The sequence below is a fragment of the Equus caballus genome, chromosome X (genome assembly GCF_041296265.1).
Source record: "Equus caballus isolate H_3958 breed thoroughbred chromosome X, TB-T2T, whole genome shotgun sequence".
Lineage (NCBI taxonomy): Eukaryota > Metazoa > Chordata > Mammalia > Perissodactyla > Equidae > Equus > Equus caballus.
In genome coordinates, this window is record NC_091715.1 from 21,184,800 (window position 1) to 21,198,249 (window position 13,450).

Genomic DNA, 13,450 nt, shown 5'->3' on the forward strand with positions numbered 1-13,450 from the left:
AATTCCCAATCCCGTGAGTTATTCTTTGCAGAGTTAGGAGTAATTTCTAGGAGGGAGTGTGTAGTGTGGTGCCTAACTAAAGGCTGCATTTGCACAGTTAGTATTGTTTGTTTGTTTGTTTTAGTAGTGAGAGAAGTTGCCAGTCATGGCACGTATAGAAAATCATTTTAGATTCTGGGGTGGTGACATTCCATAGAAGGTTAATGTGAGACTAGAGGTCTGATTCTTCTGAGATACTTGAGGAGCCCCACCTGGCAGAGTAATGGCTACTGTTTTAGCAGGGACTTTCTAGAAAACTGAGAATGAAGAGAAACCTAATACTTCATTGGGGAAGGTAGGTTTGATCTCATTTGCCAATTCTGCATAATTGGTTGTGTTGGCAGAATGATGTGAAAACAATTTTGCTGAGAATTGTTTGGGTTCAGAGTCAACAGTCACTAAAGTTACTTTACTTATTTCATACATTTATACTAAGTGTATAAATATATATGTTTCATACATTTATAAATTATAAAGATACATGTATACATTACTCAAACATATATAAACACATTTTATATATTTCACATATTGATACTAAAGTTTGTTTAGTTTCACCTACATATTAACCACTTTACTTTCATTCTGTTTCTTCTTTCATGTCTCTTCTCCCATTCAGGATCATTTTCCTTCTCTCTAAAGGGCATTCTTTAGAATTTCCTTCATTGATGGTCCTCTGAATGGCAAACACTCAGTGTTGGTTTGTCGGGAAAATGTCTCCATTTTGCTTTAATTGAAGGATTGCTATTACTATTATTATTATTATTATTATTATCATCATCATCATCATCATCATCATCATTAGGCTGGGAATATAATTCTAAACTGACCATTATTTTCTCTTAGCACTTTAAAAGATATTTTTCATGTTCATTGTTGTATTTCAAGTCCTCAAGCTAAAATATTCTCTAAAGTAATAAATACATAACAGAAGAAGGAAAAGGAAACTCACAGAGGAAAGGAAAGTTGTGAAGTCAGCAACGGGTCTGTGGTCTATCACTTATTTGAAGGAACTCTGTCTTTTTGCCTGGCTGCTTTTAAGACTTTCCCATTCTTCTTATCCTTCTGCCTTTCCACCATGATGTTGACTACATGTAAATATATTTTTATTTCTCTAGCTCGGAATTCTTCGGTATTCTTATATCTTGAAGATCTTACATTTTGAAGAATCTATAAAGTTTCCATAAGTTCTGGAAAACTTTTACTTATCCCTTCAAATATTACTCTTCTCCATTCTCCCTTATCTTCTCCTGTTTGTATTCCAATTAAAATTGTAATAAGCAATTTCTCATTTTGTCCTCTACATCTATTATTTTTTCTTCTGTAGCTATGATCTTTTTGACTTTCCTTGCTTAGGTTTTTAAATTGTTTTCTGATCTAATTTCCAGTTTACTAATTCTGTTTCTAGCTGTATCTAGTCTTCTATTGATTTCATTCTTCTTAGAAAGTTTTTCTTGTTTTTCATATATATGATGCTGAAAATTTCAATCTATTATTTTCTATTCTTGAATAGAGTAAGCATAGTGGATTTTTTCTTATGACATGCACTAATATTTCCCCAAACTAAAGCCCATGTAGATGTTTGTCTAATATTTCTATTAATTCTTGCTCATTGAGTCTTGTTCCCCTGTTAAAGTATTACATTCAACTGTGCTTATTGTATTTGAAAAATTATTTATAAAAACAACTGGCTCAATGTAATATCTTTCTTCACATATGATTTCCTTTTCTTTCTATGAGGCATCCCAGAAATGCCAGCAGTCAGGAACCATCTCAATCTGAGTTAAAGGACTGAGGATTTTTAGCACCTTCAGGTGACTCAAAGATGAACTAGAAATTCCTGTGAGCATTGCTTTACTTCTGGTTTATCTTTAATCCACAGGAGATGGTTCTTCAGGATCCCAGCCCAAAGTGGAGGGTGGGGTAAGGGAGTTAGCAGGATTCCTAATCTTGGTGGACCTTGGACTCCCACATTGGTTCATTTAACATGCAAGCCTACCAAAAAGGAAAAATCAGGCTCTCAGCCACTTCTTTTTGATCGGTGTATGCTCCCAGCACAACAGAGAACCTTGATACCAGTTGTGTCTCTCACTGTCTCCATCCTCTCCCAGAACTTGGTCTGGTAATTTTTCACTGTTGTTAGCTCATTGATCCTTTTAAGATAATTTAAAAATAATCCAGCTTGTCTTAGGTTGAATAGTCATATGTAAATTACCTAGTCTACCATAAATATTGGATGAAATAGATTGGGTGGGATGTAGTGGTATGGCTATATAACTGTAATCCTTGACATAATTCATCCCTGCTAATTTTGTTCAGAGAGGTTAGTTATCCAAGTTGAAGTACAGAGTTAGTAATAATATCAGGGTAAAAACTCAGGTCTCCTAACTGTGTGTCTGAATGTTTCTTCTATAACTGGAAGACTAGTGGCTGTCATATTTTAGATGTTCCATAAATATCCATTTAATTAAAGAATCAATATATTTGTGTAATGTACATTTATATAAAATTCTATAATATGAACAATGCTAAACTGCATTTGTTGTTACCATTTATATGCTTCTTTAAAAAACAATGTGACATTCTCCTCTGGCACTCACTGGTTTCATACTTAGGGAAAACAGTCAGCAGGTTTGATTTATACAACTTCACACAGTTTCATATCCTAGTCTGTTTTTCATTTACTCTGCCAAAAGTGCTAATTACTCCTTGGCTTCCTAGTGTTAAGCCTAGAGGGAGAGTTTCCTTAAATGCAAATACAATTATTGTCCAAGTCCTAGGTTCTAACATTGGACTAGATGCTATACAGAACAAATTTAAAAATTAGCCTTGCCTATGTTTAATATGAGCCTAAACCAATCCCATTGCTACATTTTACTTAAAAAATAGGTTATATTTAAAATTCTCTGGGGAAAGGACATCACTGTACCATTTTATTGTTAGAGGGAAGTCAAGTGTTTTTTAATCACAGGGACTACTGCATTTTGCCTAGAATTTAGAAAGCTGAAAAGGCTGTCATTTCCACACTGACAATAAGAAAAAGCAATGCCAACCAAAAAATCATATATTTTCTTGGATCTATCAGAAATGTGTGGTTATAGAATAATATACAAGGCTGAAATCTTTGGAAAGATAGGCACTTCCAAGGTGAGACTCGGCACAACCATTGACTCACTTATGGCAGAGCACAGGGGAAAGACAGGGCTGGCATACAAGTGGCTAAAAAGATTTCAACTGAAATATTTGATGATTTGCTAAAAGACAAGTGTAGGCTAGCATGAGATTATAAAACCCCTTAGGGCTGCAAACACAAAGTGAGACTGCATATATTTGAAGGTTCTTCTCCAGAGATTTCACCAGGTTTTGAAGATAAAGATTGTAAGCAGGGAAGAATATTCGGGAAAGCATCCCTCCATGGTTTAAAACAATCAATGTAATGCACCATGTCAATAGACCAAAGAAGCATAACAATATAATCTCAATAAATGCAAAAAAAAATTTGACAAAATTCAACATCCATTTATGAGAAAAACTCTCAGAAAACTAGAGAAAGGAAATTCCTCTATCTGATAAAGGGTGCGTAAAAAACCCTACAAATAGTATAATACCTACTGATGAAAGCTTGAATAATTTCCTCACAATTATAGGGAAAAGGCAAGGATGTCTATTCTTACCAGTACTATTAAAAATGGTATTTTACATCTAACCAATGCAATGAGGCAGTACATACAGATATACATACATACGTGCATACATAAATATGTACATGCATATATAAATGGCATACAGATCAGATATGAAAAAATAAAGCTATCTGTTTGCAGATGACATGGTTTTCTACATTGGATATTCAATAGAATCCACAAAAAGCTAAGAGAATTAGTAAGTGAGCTAAGCAAGATTGCAGGATAAAAAGGTCAATACAGAAAAATCAATTGTATTTCTATGTACTAGCAGTGAAAAATTGGAAATTTAATTTTAAAAAGGACCATTTAAAAAGTAACTTTACAGGGGCCGGCCCGGTGGCACAGCAGTTAAGTTCTCACGTTCCACTTTGGTGGCCCGGGATTCGCTGGTTTGAATCCTGGGTGAAGACACGGCACTGCTTGGCAAGCCATGCTGTGGCAGGGGTCCCACATATAAAGTAGAGGAAGATGGGCACGGATGTCAGCTCAGGGCCAGTCTTCCTCAGCAAAAAGAGGAGGATTGGCAGCAGTTAGCTCAGGGCTAATCTTCCTCAAAAAAAAAAAAAAAGTAAGTTTACACTGGAGAAATCTGGCAAACATTGCCTCAGCCAGGTGATCAAGGTCAACACCAACAGTAATAAGTCATAAAGATCACATGTACTTCTGATATGATGTGATGAGAATGGCATTTTATCTCTGTGGTCTTCCTCCCAAACTCCCAACTCCAGTATAATCATGAGAAAAATACTGGACAAATCCTAGCTGAGAAAAAATTCTACAGAATATCTAATACTCCACAAAACTGTCAAGATCACCAAAACAAGGAAAGTCTCAGAAACTGTCACAGACCAGAAGGGCCTAAGGAGACATGATAACTAAATGTAATGTGCTATACTGGATAGGCCCCAGACACAGAAAAAGGGTGCACTAATGAAATACTAATAAAGTGTGACATTTTGTTAATAACAACGTAACAATGCTGGTCACTTAGTTGTTAACAATGGGGGAAACTGGGAGAGGGAAACAGGAAGTCTGTACTGTGAAAAACTTTCTGTTAACCTAACTCTATTCTAAAATTTTGTATGGTTTATGGAAAAAATAGCATTGAAATTTGTACCAAAACATGAAACACTTAGATATAAACCTGACAAAATATATGCAAGATCTTCATGCTGAAAGGTATAAAACCTTGATAATGGTAATCCAAGAAGACCTCAATTAGTGGAGAGAGATATATTGTGTTCTTGGATTGGAAGACTCAATATTGTTAAGATGGCAATTCTAACAAAATTGATCTATAGAGTCAACTAACCCACCAAGAATCAAAATCCCAGCAATAATTGCCTTCAAAATCAACAAGTTGATTCTAAAAATTTATATGAAAGTGCAAGGAAACGAGAAGGGCAAAAAAATTTTTTGAAAAAGAATAAAGTTGGAAGACACTCTTTGCCAGATTCCAGTAATTATTATAAAGTTACGCGAATCAAGAAAATGTAGTAATGGAGAAAGGTTAGAAACAAAAATCCATGGCAAAGAATAGAGAATCCTAATACAGACCCACATATATTTGTTCAATTGGTTTTTAAAAGACTTTATTTTTTTAGATCAGTTTTAGGTTCAAAACAAAATTGAGAAGAAAGTACAGAGATTTCCGATATACTCCCTTCCCCCCACATGCAAAGCCTCCCCTATTATCATCACCACTCACCAGGATAGTGCGTTTGTTACTAAGTGTGAACCTGCATTAACACATCATAATCACCCAAAGTCCATAGTTCAACTTAGGGTTCACTCTTGGTGTTGTACATTCTATGGGTTTGAACAGATGTATAATGACATGTATCCATCATTATAGTATCATATGGAGTATTTTCACTGCCCTAAAAATCCTCTGTGCTCTGTCTCTTCATCCCTTCCCTTCTCCCCCAACCCCTGGCAACCACTAATCTTTTTATTATCACCAGAGTTCTGCCTTTTCCAGAATATCATATAGTTGGAATCATGCAGTAGCCTTCTCAGATTGGCTGCTTTCACTTATAAATATACATTGAAGCTTCTTCCATGTCTTTTCATGGCTTGCTATCTCACTTATTTTTGCCATTGAATAATATTCCATTGTCTGGATGTACCACAGTTTACCCATTCACTTACTGAAAGACATCTTAGTTGTTTCCAAGTTTTTGCAGTTATGAATAGAGCTGCTGTAAACATATGTGTGTAGGGTTTTGTGTGGACGTAAGTTGTCAGCTCCTTTGGGTGAATACCAAGGAGTGTGATTGCTGGGTCGTATGGTAAGAGTATATATATTTTGTTTTGTAAGAAATTGCCAAACTGTCTTCTAAAGTGGCTGTACCACTTTGCACTCTCACCAGCAATATATGAGAGTTCTTGTTGCACCACATCCTCACCAGCACTTCTTGTTGTCAGTGTTCTGGATTTTGATGATTCTAATGGGTGTGTAGTGGTCTCTCATTACTATTTTAATTTACATTTCTCCGACAGATGACATATGAGGTGGAATATCTTTTCATATGCTTATTTGCCACTGTTTATCTCCTTTGGTGAGGTGTCTGTTAAGGTCTTTGAACCATTTTTTATTCTTTTTTTTGCTTCTTGTTGAGTTTTAACATTTCTTTGCGTATTTTGTATAATAGTCCTTTATCAGATGTATCTTTTGCAAATACCTTTCAAATATTTTCCCCATTTTGAGGCTTTTCTTCTCATTCTCTTGACATTGTCTTTCTCAGAGCAGAAGTTTTTAATTTTAACAAAATCTAGTTCATCAATTCTTTCTTTCATGAATCATATCTTTGGTGTTGTATCTTGATTTTTCTTGGTAAATGTAGAGTTGTCTAACCATCAAAATTTCATTTTAGAACAATTTTATCACCACAAAATGACCTCTCACACTTTACTCTTTGGGCTTCCTTTGACACACTGTCTCTCTCCTTGAAATGCTTCCATTACCTAGCTTGCAGTCCACTACATTCTAATCTTTGTTTTGTTTTGTGTATTTTCCTGACCCAATGGCCTTTCCTTTTCTGTCTCCATTGCTGGTTTCTATTTTTCTCCCAAACCTCTCAGCATTAGTTTTGACCCAGGACTTAGTTCTTGGACAAAAAAAAGAAGTTCTTATTACTACAAAAGTTAGTGGTAGTAATGAGTTATTAACAAAATAATAATAATGTTAGTAGAATTTTGATGGCAATTTTAACTTCCCTAAGCATTTTCACAAGACACCTGAGTTTTTCCAGTTCTGGGTCTACCACAAACTGACCTTATGATCCTAGGACAATGATTTCACCTTCCCGAGCTTCAGGTTTATATTTTTACAGTGTAGATTCCACTGCTGCCTTCCAGAAAAGGAGCTGTCAAAGCGGATGATAGAATTTTGACCAGGGTTAACATCTCCTGTATGAATAATAAATTGGCTTCAAGATTGTAAAAAAAAAAAAATTTTAAGTCACCACCATACCCAAGGTCATCTAGGTTTTCTCCTATGTTACCTTCTAATTTTATAGCTTTGCATTTTGCATTTAGGTCTGTGATCCATTTTCAGTTCATTTTTTCAAGGGTGTATGGTCCATATCTAGATTCATTTTTTTGCATGTCCAGTTGTTCCAGCATGTTTTGTTGAAGAGACTATCTTTATTCCAATGTATTGCCTTTGCTCCTTTGTCAAAGATCAGTTGACCATATTTATGGGAGTCTATTTCCGTGCTCTCTATTCTGTTGCGTTGATCTATTTGTCTATTCTTTGGCCAATAACACTGTCTTGATTACTGTAGCTTTATAGTAAGACTTGAAGTAGGTTGATGTCAGTCCTTCAAGTTTGTTCTTCTCCTTCAATATTGTGTTGGCTATTCTGGGTCTTTTGCCTCGCCATGTAAACATTATAATCTGTTTGTCTATATCCACAAAATAACTTGCTGGGATTTTTATTGGGATTGTGCTGAATCTATAGATCAAGCTGGGAAGAACTGACATCTTGACAATATTGAATCCTCCTATCCATAAAAAAAATATTTTCTGTCTAAAGCTGAGGTTTGCTTCAATTATACCTGCTACTATATTCTAGATACCCTCTTTACCACAAAATGACCCATTTCTGCTGCCTGCTGACCCAGCTATTACATGATATAACTATTCTCCTGCTCAAATTGCTGATCTGAATTCCTGAACCCCTTGCAGCTGAACTTTTATCTTGGTTTCTATCTCCTTGCCTAGTATTAGCTTTTGATTCCTCTGAGTTATTTGGGCCCTATAATAATTGGCTAATGAATGCTTAATGAATAACCCTCTTTCTTCACCATTCAATTTCAATTTAAATCAACAATGCGTTTACTATGTGAAATAGGCACTGTGCTAGGAATTGGGCATATAATGAGGAACAAGAGGGATGTTGTTACCGACTATATCTCCTGCCTTCACAGAATTTAAGAGGCTTATGGTAGATAGCATATCTTGAATTACAGTCTAATATGATAAACTCTCAGTTGATAAATGAGAACATGGAAAGGATATACAACACAGGTTCAGTGGAGTCAGCCAAGCCTTTTCAAAGTGATTTCTAAGTTGGGTTATGGTGGGTGAATAGGAATCATTCAAGGAAGTGAGAATGGGGGAGGGGAGAAGTCTTCCAGACAGAAAGCAAGCAATCTGCAAAGGTCCAAAACTGAGAGCCAACAGGGGCTTCAATCATTTGAAAGGAGTTCCTTATTACAGGAACATATACAGTGACGTGGCTGCTCAGAGATTAAACTGGAAATATAAACAGGGATCAAGTCATGTAGAGCCTAATATACCATAGTAAAGGTTTCATTGTCCTTCCCATTTCTGCACAGATACAGTTATAATATATTACAATTTTTATTAATATACACTAGTTTTGTGCACATAATAATTTGGTAAAATGTACTCAGCTTTCAATGTGACTACACCTTGAAATTAATCTTTTAGGAGCTCCCAAACACCTGGTCCCTTTACACTCTCTTTCTGCTCTCCTCTCCTAAACACATCTTATATTTTACAGAATTAATTATCCTTCCTCCCCATCCTTCCTCACCTACACCAGACTGTCTCACAAACAACTGGCTGATCATAGAATTCACATTGGTGAAGGCTGATGCTTTAATCCTAGATACCATTGTCATTTATCCTATTATGACAATTGTTTTGCTCCTTTTTCTGTGTTTCTTTGTTTCCCATTGAGAAACCTGAGTTACTGTTAGAATTGTGGTTATTTAATTTCTGAAATGCAGAGAATAAAACAAATTGCTATAAAGTTAGAATACTGAAGAGCTCAAAATAAAAACACATTGGGGCTGGTCCCATGCCCTAGTGGTTAGGTTCAGTGTGCTCTGCTTTGGCAGCCCAGGTTCAGTTCCCAGGCACAGACCTATACCACTTGACAGCAACCATGCTGTGGTGGCAACCCACATACAAAATAGAGGAAGATTAGCACAGATGTTGGCTCCGGGGTGAATTTTCCTCAGCAAAATACATATATAAGAACACATTTATGTATAGTAGGATTTTTTATTTAAAAGTATTCCAAATGTTACATTTTCCTGATAAAGCTTTTCTCTGAGAGTCATAATCATCAGAGACCTTGACATTTCATTCAATTTGATAAACAGAAGCTTTGGTGATATTTTTACAAAAAAGAATCACATAGTCAACAGAGAAGGTCAGTTTTAATTATGATGCCTGAATTGTCTATCATGGTTTGTGTAGGTTTTGCTTCACAACCAATATTGAATTAGAGAAAAATTAAATTAGGTGGATGGCTGGGATTTTCACAGTAATGGCTTTTACTGTACTATTTATATTCCAGTATTCCAAATGGGCAAATACTAATCATGGTGCTTTTATTAACTGCTAATAACAACATTGGAAACTTACCAAAAATGTTATTATTATTATTCTAATTCATAGTGAAATAAATGATTAGCAGTATTCGCAGAATAATTTATTCATTATTATCATCACTCAATAGACATTTATTTAGTTCATACTATTTGCCATGTGATAAGTACTGAGGTTAAATCTTCAGTAAGCAAGACGAAATTCATTAATTGATGGTCTCAATCCACAACAAGGTTAAGAGACAATTATGTTAGCTAAAAAATAAATGTGAAAAAATTGAATTTGATAAAAAATAAGTTATTTCAAAAGTCTTCAGGAAGTGGGCTGGATTAATATTAGGACCATTTGCTGGTACACAGTCCAATAGTCAGTTTAGAGTGGGAACAAAAACAATACATGGGGAGTAATCATTACCTACCTTGTGAGTCATCAGAGCTACAGCTGGTATCTTCTTTAAGAATCAATGAGAATGTCTCAAATCTGCTAAACACATGGCACATTTTTGACATTTAACAGATATTATTGTTATAAAGTAGCATTTTTAATTTTATGGCAGGATGCAGAAAAATTATTTTCCAAATCAAAAAGATTTTATGAGTTGGATCCAGGGGCTTAAAATGATGCTGAAGAGGATAGCCAAAGTGGGAATTTGGAATGACCTCATATTATCAACAAACTTGTTAATCTGTTTCTCTTGTGCCACCTGTAGGGTTGTTGACAGAACTAAGTCCAAGAGAGCATCAATGCCAAAAATTGGCATTTCTGCCGCTTTAGAAATGCCTTACATGAAAAGGGAATATTCTACCTGATCAATTCTGACAATAAATATTTTTCTCTTTTGTAAAATTTGTATGGTTTAAATAAATTTTGACCATATTTTTGTTATTTTTAAGTACTTAAATCATGAATATTTTCTGTGATTTTGTAAACTATTTAGAGCAGTATCATTTTCTATAATTTTGGTTAAATCATTAATGTCACAGATTGAATCAATTGTGTGTATAGTTGCCTTATAGACCCAGCATATTAAACAGTATCAAAAAGGGTTCTAATTCTACAAAGGGAAAAGGCCTTTAATTGCGATGCAGCTGTACATTGCATTTGTCATTTGTTATACAAATGGGAGGGGGTGAGAACCCCAAAATATCCAGGACCTATCATTTATTCTTAATCATCGTAATCACCATTAGTCATTATTCATCAACTCCTCACATGTATTCTCCATCTTTTTGGACATATGAGTTGGCATTACTAAATATGTCATGGTTGTTCTTAAGGACTGGCTAAAACTGTATTGGTTTACAGCAAAAACTTGAAGGGAAATAGATCAGAGGACACATGCATACATTTATTTTCCTAAGTATAAATAAAAATTTTTAGACTCATACATACATAAAGTCATTATCTTGAAAAATGAAAAAAAATTTCCCTGAAAAAAATGTTCTGGTTTGGTACAGTATGAAAATATAAGTCATATAGCAATCATAATATAGTGTTAGCATAGAATAAGGTGGAGGAGAGAAGTTATATTATGCTGCATCATTTATCTCCCTTCTTTTTCTCAAGTGACTCTGGAAAAGTGATAATATGGTGCAAATTTTTAAGATTTCATATACACGGAATTCTGCAAAGAGCATAGGTAATTTGTCATTGTTGGAAGTGAATATTATTGTCACTCGATATAATCCACAAAACTCCTATGTTTTTCATAAACTACAGAGTGAATAGTGAAGCTCAACCTTCTTCCCAAAGAATACTGGATGAGGCAACTAAGCGAGTGAGCCATGTCTGACAGCAGATACGTTTCATCATTGCTTGGTTTATTTTCAGTGCCAGATATCAATTAACACCAATTGTCCTTTACCTTTTCTCTTGATAGGATTCAAGACATCATATCACAACTGTTTCGAGGCCTAGTGAGATGGGAATTAGAGATAGAGTACTGGTTGCCAAGTTCATCCGAAGTACACCTGCAAGTAATAATTGGATCCACCTTGAACTCTTTAATAGGTGATGAGAAATGTCCTTTTTTCCTCCCCAATGCTAAATTACTCCCTTAGGAAGACGCCAGGCTCTCCTTAGTTTTGGTAGGCCATAATTTAATCATTTGAATCAGATCATTGAGTCAGATCCTCACTAAAGACTCTTCCAGCTCTAAAATGTTATGATTTTACATGGATGGTGAGACTTCTCCCGGGAGCTTTTTATTCTATTTTTTGCCATGGAGCCAGGTTTATAAGAATGAGGTATTTTAGCTGGTATTAAATATGATAAATCTCCCACAGGGAGCTCAGAACATTTCCATATATATAGTGTCCAATGTTAGTGCTGATGCAAACAATGCTGGCAAGGATAGAGAGTGAAACAACAATAAAAGCATTCTGAGTCTCTACTAATAAATTTAGAGTATATTTTGAAGCTAAAAGAAAAGAGAAAGGAGGCTAAATTAGCTCTTTACGTTATGAACAGGTTTAATAACAAATTAGAGCGTTTGCATTGGAACAAGAGAACTGGTCCTAGGTCATTATTTTAGATGGACAAGCCTGGTTCTCTCTCATTTTTTCTATGACTCTCCTTCTAGCTCTATGATTTCCACTTTCTTCCTTCATGCCATCTGATCTCCATATGCCTTAAATTTTGCCCTTGTCTCTTCCCGCCTCTCCTTAACATTATCACCACCCTCCTTTCCAAAACGAAGCTTAAAGAGACATCATAATTTAAGTGACAGCCTTCTCAAGGCAGAAGTCAAGCAATTGCATGGTTACTCTCCCCATTTCAGCATCACTTTTGTTATTATCCTCATGAATACAAGATATGAAGGAAATTATTCGAAGTATCTTGAAAACTAAAGGGATCTGAAATCACAATTGAGAAAGGAGTAGGATGGATTATCCTAGTCCCATTGTACAAAGGACTCTACGAAATTGTATACTAACACTTAAAATATGACAAATATATTGACAGTTTGTCTCTAAATTATTTTTGAAGGAAAATAAGCTATTACCTAACAAAGACTATAATTTTACACCACAATATACTTGATTACATAACTAAACATACTAACTTTGCTTTTCATGCACTTCAGTAAAACCTACAGGTTTAAAAACTTTTGTGATTGTGCCCTTTGCAATTTTCACTCACCTTGTGAAACTGCTCTGAGTTTGGTAAGCACTTTACTGTTAAAAAGGGACAGATGAATATTTACAAAATTAAAGGTAGTGGACGCTTTTTCAAGTTTATTCCTATAGTTTGGTTGTCTTCATCACTCAGATCACGGAATTACTGAAATTAATTTAATTTGTCAAAAATTGATGATGAACACAATCTGAATTTCAAAATTAGGGTGACTCAATCTGATTTGGCTGTGCTATATATTTTGCAACCACAGGCTCAATATTGGCCTCTATAAAGAAAGAATAAGTATATATTTCTTCCTTAACCATGCCCTGGAAGATGAAGGCACTGTTATATTTAGCGGATCAGAAGTTCTTAAACTTTTTGGTCTCAGAACGTCTTACACTCTTACAAATTACTGAGGATGTCAGAGATGATTTTTTTTAATGTGAGTAATATTTATTGATATTTACCATACTAAAAGCTATAACTGAGAATTTTAAAATATTAATTCATTTAAAAGTAAAAATAATAAACCCCTTGCATGTTAAAATAAGATATTTTATGAATAGTATTTTCCAAAGCAAAAAGAAATTAGTGAGAAGATTGTTTTATATATTTGCAAATATCCTCAATATTTGGCTTCATAGTAGACCACTGAACTCACATATCTGCTTCTGTATTCAATTTTATTGAGATATCATACACCAAACAACCTCTGGAAAACTCCACCATATATGTGT